This window comes from Drosophila suzukii, unplaced genomic scaffold (assembly GCF_043229965.1).
Source record: "Drosophila suzukii unplaced genomic scaffold, CBGP_Dsuzu_IsoJpt1.0 scf_4, whole genome shotgun sequence".
Taxonomy (NCBI): domain Eukaryota; kingdom Metazoa; phylum Arthropoda; class Insecta; order Diptera; family Drosophilidae; genus Drosophila; species Drosophila suzukii.
Window position 1 is genome coordinate 1254561 of NW_027255927.1, and position 15661 is coordinate 1270221.

Genomic DNA, 15661 nt, shown 5'->3' on the forward strand with positions numbered 1-15661 from the left:
AGAGCCATAAAAGAAATGCCTCCACCCACGAATTTGAAGGAACTTAAAAGTTTCCTAGGAATGACCTCTTATTATAGGAAATTTATCTGCGACTACGCTAAAGTCGCGAAACCTCTGACGAACCTCACGAGGGGAGAACATGCCCAGTTCAAGGCATCTCAATCCAAGAATATTTCAATTTCACTTGACGAAGAAGGCGAGAAAGCCATCGACGACTTGAAAACCATCCTTGCCTCTTCAGAAGTTTTGGCATTCCCAGACTTTAGTAAGCCTTTCCATTTGACATCCGATGCTTTCAATTATGCCATAGGAGCCGTTCTTTCTCAAAGCGACGACGGGAAAGACCGCCCAATCGCCTATATTTCGCGGTCTCTGAACAATACAGAGGAGAGCTACGCAGTAAACGAGAAAGAAATGCTAGCGATAGTATGGGCCCTTGATAATTTAAGATCCTAACTCTATGGCGCCGCGTCAATTAAAGTTTATACCGACCACCAACCCCTAACCTTTTCATTGGGCAATCGGAACTATTATGCTAAGCTGAAACGCTGGAAAGCGCGCATAGAAGAATACAACTGCGGGCTTATTTACAAACTGGGCAAATCCAATGTGGTTGCTGACGCTCTTTCCCGCATCACCTCGAACGTAAATTAGCTCAATGCCGACACAGCTGGGAGAACCTCCCGGGGTACAAACTTCGCATTACGCAAAGGTTGGTAACGTATGTAGCGGGCGAAGAAGAGACGATTAGAATAATAAATGCGGAGCATACTAGAGCCCACAGAAATCCGTAAGAGATGAAGTTATAGATCTTGGAAAAATTTTATTTCCCCAGAATGGCCAGCCGCATTAGGTCGTTGGTCTCTTCCTGCCGGGCCTGTAAAATGTTTAAATATGATAGACACCCGGCCAAGCCGGAACTGCAATTAACCCCTATCCCTAATTACCCATGCGAAATCCTGCACATTGGCCTTTTTACGATCGAGAGTCTCAAATTCCTGAGTTGCATCGATAAATTCTCAAAATTTGCCAAACTTTTCCCGATTGAATCAAAGTCCGTAGTCCATCTCCGCGAGAAGTTAACCGAAGTCCTGCACTATTTCACAGCACCAGAAACAATAGTCTCAGACAACGAAAGGGGTCTACTCTGCCCCACAGTGCTCAATTACTTACAATCCCTCAGAATAACCGTTTATTACACACCCTCTCAGAAGAGTGAAGTGAACGGCCAGGTTGAAAGATTCCACTCAACCTTCCTTGAAATATACCGGTGTCTGAAAAACGACAACCGTAACCTGAAGGTAACCGAGTTGGTTTTTATTGCCGTAGACAGATATAACAACTCTATCCATTCGGTGACGAACCGCAAACCAGTCGATATCTTCCTCAATAGAATAAAGAACAGACGCAGGAAGACATAAGGGGGTTACTCCTAGATAAACAAAAAATGTCAACCGATAGGCTCAATAAAGCAGATCAAGAGTAAGGATAAAAATCGATTCAAACCAGAGGAGGTAGAAAGTAGGGTCACGGTCAAAACTAGATCAGGAAAAATCTTCCCCATATCAAAAGTAAAAGACCGCTTCGCTGAAAATGTTTTACAAATCCTTATAAGAACAAATAAAGGAAAAAATTAAAAAAAATACAATAATCAAAAATAAATAACAAAATTAGTAACAGCCAAACCAAAATATATAAAAGGCAAAAATCCTATACTTAGATTAAAAACAGAAAAACATAAAACTAAAAATATTTAGTTAAGTAATAACAACTAACAAAAATATAAAATACTACACTAAGATTAAATACTAAAGAAACAAAATTGGGCAACTGCTCTTCACATCTTTAAATATGATACGCCGGTCGTCCCCACTTCAACAAGGTGTGGAATGGCGCGTTAATGGAATGTTCAAACTCGCCCATGTAATTGACCTAAAACAGATACAAAATATAATTGACAAGACCACCGAAGAAACATCAGTGGTCACCGACACCAGAGTCGCTTCGCTGATATGCCACTACCTGGAAAAAGCTAGTAATGGCATTACAAGAATGACGTCGGCACACCGCGCGCCTCGGTCCATAGACTGGCTGGGGTCAGCATGGAAATGGGTTGCCGGGTCACCCGACGCATCAGATTGGAATAGCATCCTCCAGTCTCAAAGCAACGTAGTCCAAAATAGTAACCAACAGATACAAATTGTGAGGAGTTGAATAACTCCCCACAAATAAAAGCAGTAGCAGGTGGCCGGCCGCTTACCAGATACGCGGCGAATTCGCGTAGTAACGGCGCGGTGAGGAGATCGAGAGAGTTTGGAGACCAACGAAGGAGAGCGAGAGAGTTTGGAGACCAATAAAGGAGATCGAGAGAGTTTGGAGACCAACGAAGGAGAGCGAGAGAGTTTGGAGACCAATGAAGGAGAGCGAGAGAGTTTGGAGACCAACGAAGGAGAGCGAGAGAGATTGGAGACCAAGGATGGAGATTGAGAGAGAATGGAGACTTCGCGGGCAGAGCAAGAGTGCCGTATGCAAAAGGGGATAACGGAACTCCACCGGACTTTGGACTCTCCCGTGAACTTTGGACCGGGAGAGGAAGTGCCACATCTCGGCAGTGGAGCGGCACACAGGCGTGCCACAAGCGGCCCGGGAATCAGCGGGACTGCAGCAGTGGGCGGAGCATCGATTGGAAGCGGTACGTGGTGGAGAAGTGGGTCATCCAGGAGGCACGGACTTTGGACCCAGAGTGGAGAGATCCAGCGGGCCGTGCGCAAAAGGGAAATAACGGTGCCTGGAGGCCCTATATAAGGCCGCAGAGCGCTGGCAGCTGGATCAGTCGATCACGAGGAGTCAAGCCTTCAAGATCAGTCAAAGTACCAAGTGAGCTATCAGTCAAGCAAGTAATCTACGAGGGAGCTACAACCAAGCGAGTCGTCGGAAGCAGCGCCGTGGGAAGCATACGAGGAGCAAGATCGCCACGTCGAGACGTTCGGGATTAGGACATCAGGAATCTCCGAATTGAGACACAGGTGGCTGAGTTCTGAAAGGCATCACGCGGCTAAGTCAAGGCGTTTGTTTTCTAACTTTGTCACGACCACACCCTGGCGAGTCGCCCGGCGGGTCTGTCAGAGATGAGCAAAAGAGTCCTACGACGAAGAGCCGTCAGCTTGGGGAGGAAAGTTGTCTGCGACCCAGCGTACCTTGCCCGACCAAGCAGGACCTGGCGTGACGGACGAGCGGTAGATCGATTTGCGGTTTCAAGAGGCGGCAGCCTGGAGAGCCCTGCGATTTCCGGCGAAGTTCCCGAGCAGCGACCACCCAGCTTCCCGAGCGCCAGAACAACGAGATACTGGTCAGAAGACAGCGCAGAGGACATCGACAGCGACGCCAGCAGACATTTCCGGCAGCCACGTTACCATCGCCGCGCGGAGCTCGTTGGGGAGCGCAGGAGCGTCGCGGACGTCACGCATTAGGGTGAAGCCGGGTGGAACGTTCGTCTGCGCTAGGAGTAAAGCGAAGTGAACCGCTAGACAGCCTCCGGGCGGCAGCCTTGACTGTCAGCGCGAACTGAGCAAGAACCTAGCGGGACCGTCCGGGACAGAGCAAGGGACAGGTATTGCCTCGAAAGGCGTCAGCCTGGAGAGCAAGGCTTGTTCACCCTAGTCTGAGAACGGTGACGCTTCCCTAAGCCCACAAGGCCGAACTCTCTGCGGGTCTAAGGCGCAACAAGCGACCCCGAGGCAACGCGTCGGCAAGCAAGCAGAGGCGGCCACTACGAGCGTCCCGAGACCCAGGATCCAGAGGAAGCCGAGTCAACGCGTCGAGGAGCCAGAAAGAGGAGCGCCAGCAGCCGGCGGAACCAGAGCCAAGAGATACCGAAGCCAGCCCAGCCACACACCCGCTGTACTAATACCACGAGAATAAATCCCACTGTTACCATTTGAACACTTTGTTTTCTCACTGATCTACGGGCAATCACGTCATATAAATTTGGTGGGACGAACGCACAATCTTCTGAGCTAGCCGCACGAATCTCGTAGCGAGCAGACACACAAAATCAGTTTGTTACATCTGGCGCCCAACGTGATTGTCCCAACAGTGAGAACAGCACAGTAAAAATGGGAAAGAAGTGGATTTACCGCCTCAAGAAGGAAGACTTCGCCCATGTCGCACAGAGGCTCAACGTCGCCCTGGAGGGCAGGCTAGACGACATGAGGAAGGCACTATCGGAATACTACTCCGAAACAGAGAACGATCCACAACTCGTCGACATCTGGGCCGAGCTAGAGGCGACATACTACGACAGAGCCGGCCCAAGCATTACGTTAACGAACGCTGAAGGGGACAACCTGGTGGCAAGCCTGAGCGTTGACAACATACAGAAAGAGGCCCACAGGAGAGAATCAAGCCAAGAAAAGAAAGCAGCAGCGCTGATCCCGAGACCAAGCCAGTCGGACTATGCAAAGGTCGCTAAGCAGGTCCGCGAATGGTCGTTCAGGTTCGACGGGGCGGAAAAACCATTCGAGTTCCTGGAGCAGGTAGAATGGTCCGCCAACACGTACGGTTTGGAGCTTGATATGATCCCTCGAGCGATGCCGGAGTTGCTAAAAGGAAGGGCCTTGAAATGGTTCATCGCCAACAATAAGCAATGGAGAACATGGGCAGAATTCATTGAAAGCTTCCACACATATTTTCTGCCAAGAGACTTCTTCACCAGGCTGGCGGACCAGGTCCGGCAAAGGAAGCAAGGCTTCAGCGAGTCGTTCAAGGACTACATGATCGACATGCAGACGATGGTGAGGCCACTTAGCTATTCTACGAAAGAGACGTTAAGGGTCATTAAAGAGAACTGCACCCCAAGCCTACGAATGTTCTTAAGAGCATACAAAGTGTCGGACCTGGACACGCTAATGATCCTAGCCGATGAGTACGAAGAACTTGAAAAGGAAAGGGAAGTCTTCGCACAGGAGAACAAGTTCTCAAAGACAAAGTCGGCGTCACCAACACAGGTGACATGCAGGAGATGTGAGGAGGAAGATAACCAGGACACACGAGGAAACGACCAATGGTCACCACCACACCAAGCCAGACGACAGCAGGCAACAGACGCACCACGCGGAGGCCATTGGGCACCACCCCCACAGCAACAGAGACAGCCAAACAATACCTTGTGGAGGCCACCAAGCAACACACAGAGGCCACAAGATGCCACCCATATCACAGACCCGCAGGAGGCCTGTCGGAAATGCGGTGGGAACGGACACTGGGCTAGAGGATGTCGTAACCAGCGGCTGCTGTTTTGCTGGATATGCGGCAAGGTGGGTGTTAGGAGCGTCGATTGCTGCCAACGATCGGGAAATGGCCAGCGATCTCAGCCGCAGAGAGGCGAGCGGGGATCGCACAATGCCACCTCTCCAAACTAACAAAGGTCTGTTTCAGTGGAGGGTAATGCCGTTCGGACTTCACTCGGCGTCGGCAACGTTTCAGCGAGTCTTGGACCAAGTAATCGGCCCCGAGATGTCACCTCACGCATTCGCTTACCAGGATGACATAATAGTGATCGGTCGCACGCTGGAAGAACACCAAAGAAACCTGAAGGAAGTGTTCCGGCGTCTAAAGGAGGCAAATCTGAGGCTGAATCCAGAAAAATGCCAATTCTTCAAAAAGGAGCTGCTGTACCTGGGTCATCGAGTGACTAGCGAGGGAATAGGAACAGATCCAGAAAAAGTAGCCGCCATCGCCGAACTAGAACCGCCATCGACTGTCAAAAAGCTCCGGCAATACCTAGGAGTAGCGTCGTGGTACCGCCGGTTTGTACCAGATTTTTCCAGAATCGTCAAACCCCTGAACGACCTGCTGCGCAAAGGCAGTAAGTGGGAGTGGACACCAGAGCACCAGATGGCGTTTGAGGAGGTTAAGGCAAGACTCGTGGCAGATCCAGTGCTAGCATGCCCGGACTTCAGTAGAACTTTCATCCTGCAAACAGACGCCAGCGACTACGGCATCGGAGCGATACTGACCCAGGACACCGAAAAGGGCGAAAGAGTAATCTCCTACTCGAGCCGAACACTGAACGGCGCGGAAAAGAACTACTCGACAACGGAGAAGGAATGCTTGGCGATCGTCTGGGCGATCCGGAAGCTCAGGCCATATCTGGAAGGTTACCACTTTAAGGTAGTAACCGACCACATGGCCCTGAAGTGGCTCAACAGCATCGAAAGCCCTTCAGGAAGGATCGCCAGATGGGCCCTGGAGCTACAACAGTACGACTTTGAGATAGCGTACAGAAAGGGTCAGCTAAACGTGGTGGCCGACGCATTATCAAGACAACCACTACCGGAAACACTACGAGGTTTAAAGGAGGCATCGGCAACTACAGCTTCAGGAGGGTGCAGCTGGATCAAGGACATGGGCGAAAAGATAAGGACCCAACCGCAGAAGTACCCGGACTATGTTATGGATGGTGAGACACTGTACAGAAACATACCTCACCGAGCAGGCAGTGAAGACGTCGCGTCATGGAAGATGTGCGTCCCGAAGTCGCTACGAGAAACAGTGTTGAGGGAAAACCACGACGCACCGTCCGTGGGACACGTAGGAAGCCGAAGGACAATTGCACGGTTGGCAGCCCGATACTACTGGCCAGGCATGCATAGAGACGCCCGAGCCCACGTACGAAAATGCGAGATTTGCATGTGGTTTAAGCCCAATCAGATGCAGGCGGCTGGGAAGATGTTGACCCAAGTGCCGGAGGAACCATGGGCCACGGTATGTGCAGACTTCGTTGGACCCCTACCAAGATCTAAGCACGGGAACCAAATGCTGCTGGTCATGATAGACAGGTTTTCGAAATGGACGGAACTGGTGCCCCTACGCAGTGCGACGGCAGAGTCGCTCAAGAAGGCATTTAGGGAGCGCATAATCGCAAGGTACGGGGTCCCGAAGGTGGTCATAACGGACAATGGAGTACAGTTTGCAAGCCGCATATTTAAAAATTTCCTGGCTGAGATGGGTATCAGTCAACAATTCACCGCGCCATACACACCACAAGAGAATCCAACCGAACGAGCAAACAGAACGGTCAAGACCATGATTGCCCAGTTCGCAGGGCAGGACCAGAGAAACTGGGACGAGAAGTGGCCGGAGATTATGCTAGCAGTGAACACGAGCACATCGGAATCCACTGGCCATACACCGGCGTTTCTTATCCAGGGAAGGGAACCACGTCTACCCAGCAGCCTATATGATAAGGAAACCCTAGGCACTGGACGAGCTAAGGAGACCCCTGAGGAAAATGCCAACAAACTAAAAGAGGTATTCGAGATCGTGCGGCGAAATATGGAAAAGGCGTCCCAGGACCAAGCCAGACACTACAATCTGAGAAGGAGGCAATGGTCACCAGCGGTGGGCGACATTGTGTGGGCCAAGGAACATCACCTGTCCAAAGCGGCCGAAGGATTCGCTGCAAAACTAGCCCCGAGGTACGATGGCCCTTACCAGGTTGTAGATTTCGTCTCTCCAGTGATCTGCAAAATTCGCCACACACAGTCAAAGAAAGAAAAGACAGTTCACGTTGGCGAGCTCAAGCAACAAGTAAACGAGCAGACAGCAGAAACATCAGATGTCTAACAACGGATACGAGGCGGCAGGATTAGGCGTCAGGCCGAAGCGAGAGTCATCCATACGCCACACGGAAAGGACAATCAGGATAGAACAAGGACATGGATAAGGATCACACGTTGATCCAGACTGCGATGCCACAGGATTAGGCGTCAGGCCGAAGCGAGAGTCATCCACACGCCACGCAGAAAGGTCAACCATAAGGGTAGGGCACAAGGACGTGGATAGGGATGGATGGTGATCCCGACCGCAAGGCAACAGGATTCAGCGTCGGGCAGTTGCCAGAGTCATCCGCGATAACGCCAGGCGGAAGGGACACTTACAAAACGGCACAAGGATACGGGTAACGTGGAGTCAGATGCTGCCAACAGAAGACGAGTGAAGGGCGAGAGAGGACGAAAGGATGAGATGAAAAGGAGTGAAGGAAATGCAAAAGAAACTTACCTATGAATTTCATAGTATGAAAGTTGCAAAATCACCACGAGCCAGGGAAGGGGGCACCTCGATAGGCGATCGATTGGCACTGGACGATAGTTCGATCGATGGGCACACGACAATGGAAATATCGGCCAAGGTGGAAATATCGCAAACGAGCAGGTGGCAACGCCGCACCGTCGGTATCGATATGCGAATAAATATCGATCACGCACGAATGGTGTGACCAGGCGGAGGAAACATGGAAAGGAGTGAGACGCAGCAATGAGCAGCGAGCTGGGGATCGATAGCCCAGGAGTATCGATGTCCCAGTGGGAACACAGGAAATATCGGCGCGGGAGATTTAAAGTTGCTACGAGGAGGATGACCCCCGCTGTAGAAACTCAAGGGAGTTAAGAGCGTCGAGGGAGCATCGAGGGAGCAACGAGGGAGCGCCGCGGGAATCACAAGGACTCAAAGGCTAGGATAAGCAAGGAAACGCCGGAGAGTAGGAACCAGTCTTAAATGTTTCCCAAAGTAAGGGGGGAATGTGAGGAGTTGAATAACTCCCCACAAATAAAAGCAGCAGCAGATGGCCGGCCGCTTACCAGATACGCGGCGAATTCGCGTAGTAACGGCGCGGCGAGGAGATCGAGAGAGTTTGGAGACCAACGAAGGAGAGCGAGAGAGTTTGGAGACCAATGAAGGAGATCGAGAGAGTTTGGAGACCAACGAAGGAGAGCGAGAGAGTTTGGAGACCAATGAACGAGAGCGAGAGAGCTTGGAGACCAATGAAGGAGATCGAGAGAGTTTGGAGACCAACGAAGGAGAGCGAGAGAGATTGGAGACCAAGGATGGAGATTGAGAGAGAATGGAGACTTCGCGGGCAGAGCAAGAGTGCCGTATGTAAAAGGGGATAACGGAACTCCACCGGACTTTGGACTCTCCCGTGAACTTTGGACCGGGAGAGGAAGTGCCACATCTCGGCAGTGGAGCGGCACACAGGCGTGCCACAAGCGGCCCGGGAATCAGCGGGACTGCAGCAGTGGGCGGAGCATCGATTGGAAGCGGTACGTGGAGGAGAAGTGGGTCATCCAGGAGGCACGGACCTTGCCCGACCAAGCAGGACCTGGCGTGACGGACGAGCGGTAGATCGATTTGCGGTTTCAAGAGGCGGCAGCCTGGAGAGCCCTGCGAGCAGCGACCACCCAGCTTCCCGAGCGCCAGAACAACGAGATACTGGTCAGAAGACAGCGCAGAGGACATCGACAGCGACGCCAGCAGACATTTCCGGCAGCCACGTTACCATCGCCGCGCGGAGCTCGTTGGGGAGCGCAGGAGCGTCGCGGACGTCACGCATTAGGGTGAAGCCGGGTGGAACGTTCGTCTGCGCTAGGCGTAAAGCGAAGTGAACCGCTGGACAGCCTCCGGGCGGAAGCCTTGACTGTCAGCGCGAACTGAGCAAGAACCTAGCGGGACCGTCCGGGACAGAGCAAGGGACAGGTATTGCCTCGAAAGGCGTCAGCCTGGAGAGCAAGGCTTGTTCACCCTAGTCTGAGAACGGTGACGCTTCCCTAAGCTCACAAGGCCGAACTCTCTGCGGGTCTAAGGCGCAACAAGCGACCCCGAGGCAACGCGTCGGCAAGCAAGCAGAGGCGGCCACTACGAGCGTCCCGAGACCCAGGATCCAGAGGAAGCCGAGTCAACGCGTCGAGGAGCCAGAAAGAGGAGCGCCAGCAGCCGGCCGAACCAGAGCCAAGAGATACCGAAGCCAGCCCAGCGACACACCCGCTGTACTAATACCACGAGAATAAATCCCACTGTTACCATTTGAACACTTTGTTTTCTCACTGATCTACGGGCAATCACGTCATATAAATTTGGTGGGACGAACGCACAATCTTCTGAGCTAGCCGCACGAATCTCGTAGCGAGCAGACACACAAAATCAGTTCGTTACAAAATTAATACGAGGCTGTTTGACGCTACGCACGACTCACTACAGAAGCTCGACGTTATGATGGCAAGGGTGAACTCCATTGACGGAGAGGTCCATTTGGCCACAATTTTAATGCACAAGGCAATGATAATGCTGAAGCAAGTCGACGAAATTACACGAGCCTGTCAACTGGCAAAGGCGTCCGTAGTAAACACGAATCTCTTGGGCCAAAAAGAGGTGGAAACCCTTCTAGCAGAAACCCGCAGCCTGCCATATCAAAATGTGGTGGAAGCGGTGGAGTTCGCGGAACCATCGATCCTAACTAACGGAACCTGCCTGTTATACGTGCTGGCATTACGCAAGGTCGTGGACACCAAGTACAAGCTCATGCTACTTTATACCACGATTACGGAGGGTAAACAAGTAGTGCTGGAATACAACAGGATGGCGATGGACCCCCAGGAAACCTATGCAGTATTGGGAAACTGCCTCTCCATCGGAAATACGACTGTTTGTCAGAAAAAAAAACTTAGGGAAACTAGACGAGGCGAGCTGTATCCCCAGGCTCCTAAAAGAAGGACACGCCTTCTGCGATCACCTGAGAAACGACCAAGAGATATTGGAGTTGGTTGACGACGGCACTCTGTTCCTGACGAACTTCAACGGAACGGTCGTAGCGGACTCAGGGAAACGCCATCTACTGGGATCGTTTATAGTTCAGTACGATAACGAGACCGTCCACATCGGGAACATGTCTTACAGCAGCTACTCGACAACGCATGTGATGGCCATGCCGGCCGTACTGAGCAAAGTATCCGCCCCTGGATACTAGGTTAGGTTAGGTTAGGTAGGAGTGGTTGGAGACTAAATATTAGTCCCCTCACTTAGGCCACAATGGGCCCCTTGTGATACCACATGATCTCTGAAAAGATCCGTTTCCCTAGCTCATGGGTTATCTGCTTTCGCGAAGTATTCTGTTTTTCTTAAGAAACATAGTAGTTTTTGAATGCTGACGTCCTGAATGGCCGCAAGGTTCGGAAGTGTGTAGCTACCTAGGGTTTGAAAGCGCTTTAGGTTATGCGCTGGGCAGAAGCATAGGAGGTGTTCGATGCTCTCCTCTTCGTCTATCTGTTTGCAGCTGCGGCAGAAGTCGTGGTTACTTAGACCCAGCCTTATCGCATGAGTCCCTATAAGACAGTGGCCCGTGAGGGCATTTAGGAGAGTGGAGATGTTCTCCCTGCTACATTGTAGGAGAGTTTTTGTTCTTTTCGTGTTGTAGTTTGGCCATGTGAGTCTAGAATTGTGGCATGTTGAGATTGAGTTCCAACGGTTGTTGGAAAGAGTGTACAATCTCTGCCTTAGATGGAGCTTGCAGGTAGCCATGGGCATCCCTACCGTGTCCTTATCACGAAGGATATCGGCGGTTGTCCCCTGTCTTGCTAGCTCGTCTGCTATGCAGTTGCCCTCAATGTTGCGGTGTCCAGGCACCCAGATGAGGTTGATACTCAGATGAGTGGCCATCTCGTTAAGAGATTTGCGGCATTCAGAGATTGTTTTTGAGCTCGTTGTGTAGGAGTCGAGGGCCCTGAGGGCAGCTTGACTATCCGAGAAGATGAAGATATCTATGTCTTGATGTACAGACGTGTTCAGGTGGGTAGTAGCTTCCTGAATTGCAATCACTTCCGCTTGGAAAACACTACAGTGGTCTGGTAGGCGGAAAGAGACTTTTAAGTCTAGTTCGGGAGAAAAGACTCCCCCACCTGATTGGGAGTTAAGCTTGGATCCGTCAGTGTATATGTTGACGGCGTTTACGAATTGATGTGGGAGGTTGTCCCAGTCTGAACGGGTGGGTATATAAATTTTGTATCTTCTTTCGAAGTCGACTATGGGTGGGACGTAGTCTGTATAACGTGGTAGGGGTGAAAGCTTTGATAGGATATTGGAGTGACCCGTGGAGCCTGTTGTCCATGCCGCTGCTTCACGGAGCCTCAGCGCTGTGGCTGATGCCCAGCTTTTGGCAAGTAGGTCCAGGGGTTGGAGATCGAGAATTGTATTTAGTGCCTCAGTGGCGGCAGTGCGCAGCGCCCCACTGATGCAGAGCTCTGCGCTTCTTTGGATCTTGTGAAGGATCCGGAGGTTGCAGTTCTTATCTAGAGAAGGCCACCAAACGATGTTTCCGTAGAGGAGAATGGGCCTGACTATTGCAGTATATAGCCAGTGAACTATCATGGGGGAGAAACCCCACTTCCTCCCTATGGCTTTTTTACAAGCGAAGAGGGCTATGGCCGCTTTGCGTGTGCGATCTAGGATGTTATCAGTCCAGAGGAGCTTTTTGTCAAGGATGACACCTAGGTACTTTGCTTGGTTGCTAAAGGTTAGGCGCGTTTGGTGTAGTTTTGGGGGAACTAGAATTGGTACCTTGTACTTCCTTGTAAAGAGAACTAGTTCGGTCTTTTCCGGGTTAACTCCCAGTCCACAGCCAGCCGTCCACCGGGAAAGGGTGGATAGGGCTGTCTCCATTAGATTGCAAAGGGTTTGCGGGAATTTACCTTGCAGTAGGATAACCACGTCATCCGCGTAGGCTACCACTTTTGTGCCCGCCTCTTCTAGGAGTGAAAGCAGTTTGTTGACCACTAAAACCCATAGAAGAGGTGAGAGTACGCCCCCTTGTGGGGTTCCTCTACTGACCTTCCTGGTCGAGTAAGCCGGTCCCATAGTGGAGTGCACTACCCTGCTGGTTAGCATGGTGTGTATGAGTCCCACTATGGGCCGCTCAATGCCCAGTTTAGTCAGAGCACAAGTAATCGCCGTTGGGGTGACGTTGTTAAAGGCGCCTTCTATGTCTAGAAACGCTGCAAGAGAGTATTCCTTATTGCGGAAACCTCGTTCTATACTGTACACTAGAGAGTGGAGGGCGGTATCGGTTGACCTACCCTTACGGTACGCATGCTGTGCGTCAGAGAGTAGGCTATGGTCGATGGTTAGTCTGATGTGGGTGTCGATTAGCCTTTCCAGGGTCTTCAACAAGAAGGAAGAGAGACTGATCGGGCGGAAGTCCTTTGGGTTGGTGTGGGAGGGCTTGCCGGCTTTCGGTATAAAAATTACCTTAACGTCCAGCCACCTTGTTGGAATATGGTTTAGAGCAAGGCAGCCGTGGAAGATGGCTGTCAGCCAGGGAAGGGACATATCTAGTGTCCGTTGTAATTGGGCCGGGAAGAACCCATCTGAGCCAGGTGATTTGAAGGGCTTGAAAGAGTTGACAGCCCACTGAATGCGGCCAGGGTTTGAAATGTTGTCAATACTCTGGTCGTCTAAATTCTCCTCTATGTGGAGGTCCTCCACTACATGGGTGTTCTTAGGGAAGTGGGTGTCTAACAGTAGTTCAAGGGTTTCCTGACTGTTTTCCGTCCAGCTGTCAGCATTGGTTTTAAGATAGCCAATGGTCGCTGGAGCTTTATATACTACTGCAGAAGTTAGCCCAGGCTCTTCGTTTTGATATTCTAATTTCCTTTTTGTATAGGCTTAGTTTTGTATGATATAAATTCCAGGAGGATTCGCTATTGTTGTATTTAGCTTTATTGAAGTAATTTCTACACTCTCTTTTAAGGTTCGATAGGGTTGGGTTCCACCATGGGGGTTTGTGCTGTGTTTTGACTGTTCTATTTGGGCAAGCCCTTTTTAAGGCCTCACCGCAGATATCAGTAAAAGTGTTAACTAGGCTATCTAATTCTTGACGGTTGCGTATGTGTGTCGGAGGAGCGGGTAGGTTTCTGTTGAGGAGATTTTTATAGTATCCCCAGTTGGTTAATCTTAGATTAGTTATGTTCTCGGCGGGAGGATGTTCTAGACTTATTGTAAATTCTATGTATCGGTGGTCCGAGAATGAGTGTTCGATCCCCACCTTCCACGCGTCTAGCTGGTTAAGTAAGGGATCAGATATTAGAGTAATGTCTAGTACTTCCCTCCTATTTCTAGTGATGAAAGTTGGGTCATTACCTTTGTTGCAGATGAATAGATTTGATTGAAGGAGATAGTCGTAGAGTAACTCACCCCTTTCGTTGGTGTTTGTACTTCCCCATTGTGTGTGGTGTGAGTTAGCGTCCCCACCCAGGATGAGTTCCTTAGATGAGTGAGGGCGTATGAGTTCTTGTGTAGTGGTGTTTGGTAGTGGCCCTTCGTAGTCGTGAGCCAGATAGAATGATGCTATGGTGTGATGGGTGTGTTCGTTTAGCTCCAGTCTGACCGTGGTAAGGTCGCCTTCGCTAAACTGTGGAATAAGAAATGTGTTAAAGTGTGTTTTTGTAAGAATGCAGGTTCTGGTTTTACCCTTGTCCTTGGTGTAAAATAGCTTGTATAGGGGGGTTGATAGGCCACAGATGTTGTTACCAACAATCCATGGCTCTTGAATGAGGACTACGTCTATGTTGCCTGTTGCCAGGCGGGTGAGGAGGGCAGCGGATGCTGCCTTGCTGTGGTGCAGATTAATTTGCAGAAACTGCACCATCTTTGGGACTGGGGTCGGGCTGGGTACCCTCCGCTTCCTCCGCTATGTCCTGGAGGACAGAGCGCCCTGGTCGGGTTGTGTCCTGGGTGCACAGCTGTTTCAGGCTCTCCGTCAGCTCCGAGTCGGTTGACACGTAGCCGGTGAGGGTGGCCTCCTCGTGATCTGGTTCGTCGTCGCTCGGGGGTTCGTACGACGCACAGGCAGCCAGGTTGTCTGCCGCTATTTTATCGGTGTCATAAATACGAAGCTGCACCTTGTCGAACCCGTAGTTCACTCTGTGCTGTTGGGCTGCGAGGGGTTCCAAGCAGGCCTGGTTTAGGAGGATAACCACGCTCATGGTGACTCGCTCGGTTTTCTCCACCTTGACCACCTTCCAACCGTCTGTTGGAAGTTTTGGGTTGAACCTGGTCAGCAGGCTGAGTATAGCCTCTGGTTCCGATGGTTCCGACGGCAGCCACACCCTCGCTCTCGGTCGAGACGGGATGTCTGCAGCCTCACAAGCTGCCAGCTTGGCCCCGGGGTAGACCTAGCCGACTTTGTCAATTGCAGTCTTGTAGAGTGCTGCCGATCTCTCGTCTTCGCAGGCGATCAACTTTACGTTGCCCTGGTACCACCCTGCATCTGTGCAATCGGGTGGCGGTCCTGGGTTTTCGTCCAGCACTTTCAAGGCCACTGTCGCAAGGGCCCGTCTAACCAGACCCCAATGGTTTCTTGGGATCCTTCCGCCTTCATCGCTCTGGTCGATGACTCCAATGATCTTCCGATCCTTTACCACTTCCGCAAAGGATCTCGACCATGTGCCGCGGTTGGTTACTTTGGCCTTCTTGCTCGCTGGTTGAGCTGACTCCATCGACCTCTCTCGCTTGTTGCTGTGGCTGGTGGTCATAGCGATGTCGAAGTCTGGGATAATTGCCTTTGCCCAGGCTATGCCCTCTTGGATTTTTTGGTAATCCAATTTCGATGTCTGATCCTCCCGTATCGGATTGGTGGCCAGCCGTTTGAGGATCCTAGAAGCCTTCCTTCTTTCAAGAGGTCCTGCCTGGTTAGGTGGTACCCTCTTAAACTCCTTTGCCCTGGTACTCACCACGAGACCGGCCTTAGTTATTTTTTTGAGTTATTTGATGACTCGGGCTCCCATCCAGATTGACTCTCGGCACGGTACGAGTGACACCTTAGTCCAGCCCGGGG

At 51.2% G+C, this 15661-nt stretch overlaps 1 long non-coding RNA gene across 2 annotated transcripts in view; it reads left to right on the forward strand.

The window, feature by feature from the left end:
- Positions 1–15661, forward strand: part of LOC139354885 (uncharacterized) — a 61606-nt gene that overhangs the window by 43199 nt on the left and 2746 nt on the right. The gene's annotated exons all lie outside the window — the stretch shown is intronic.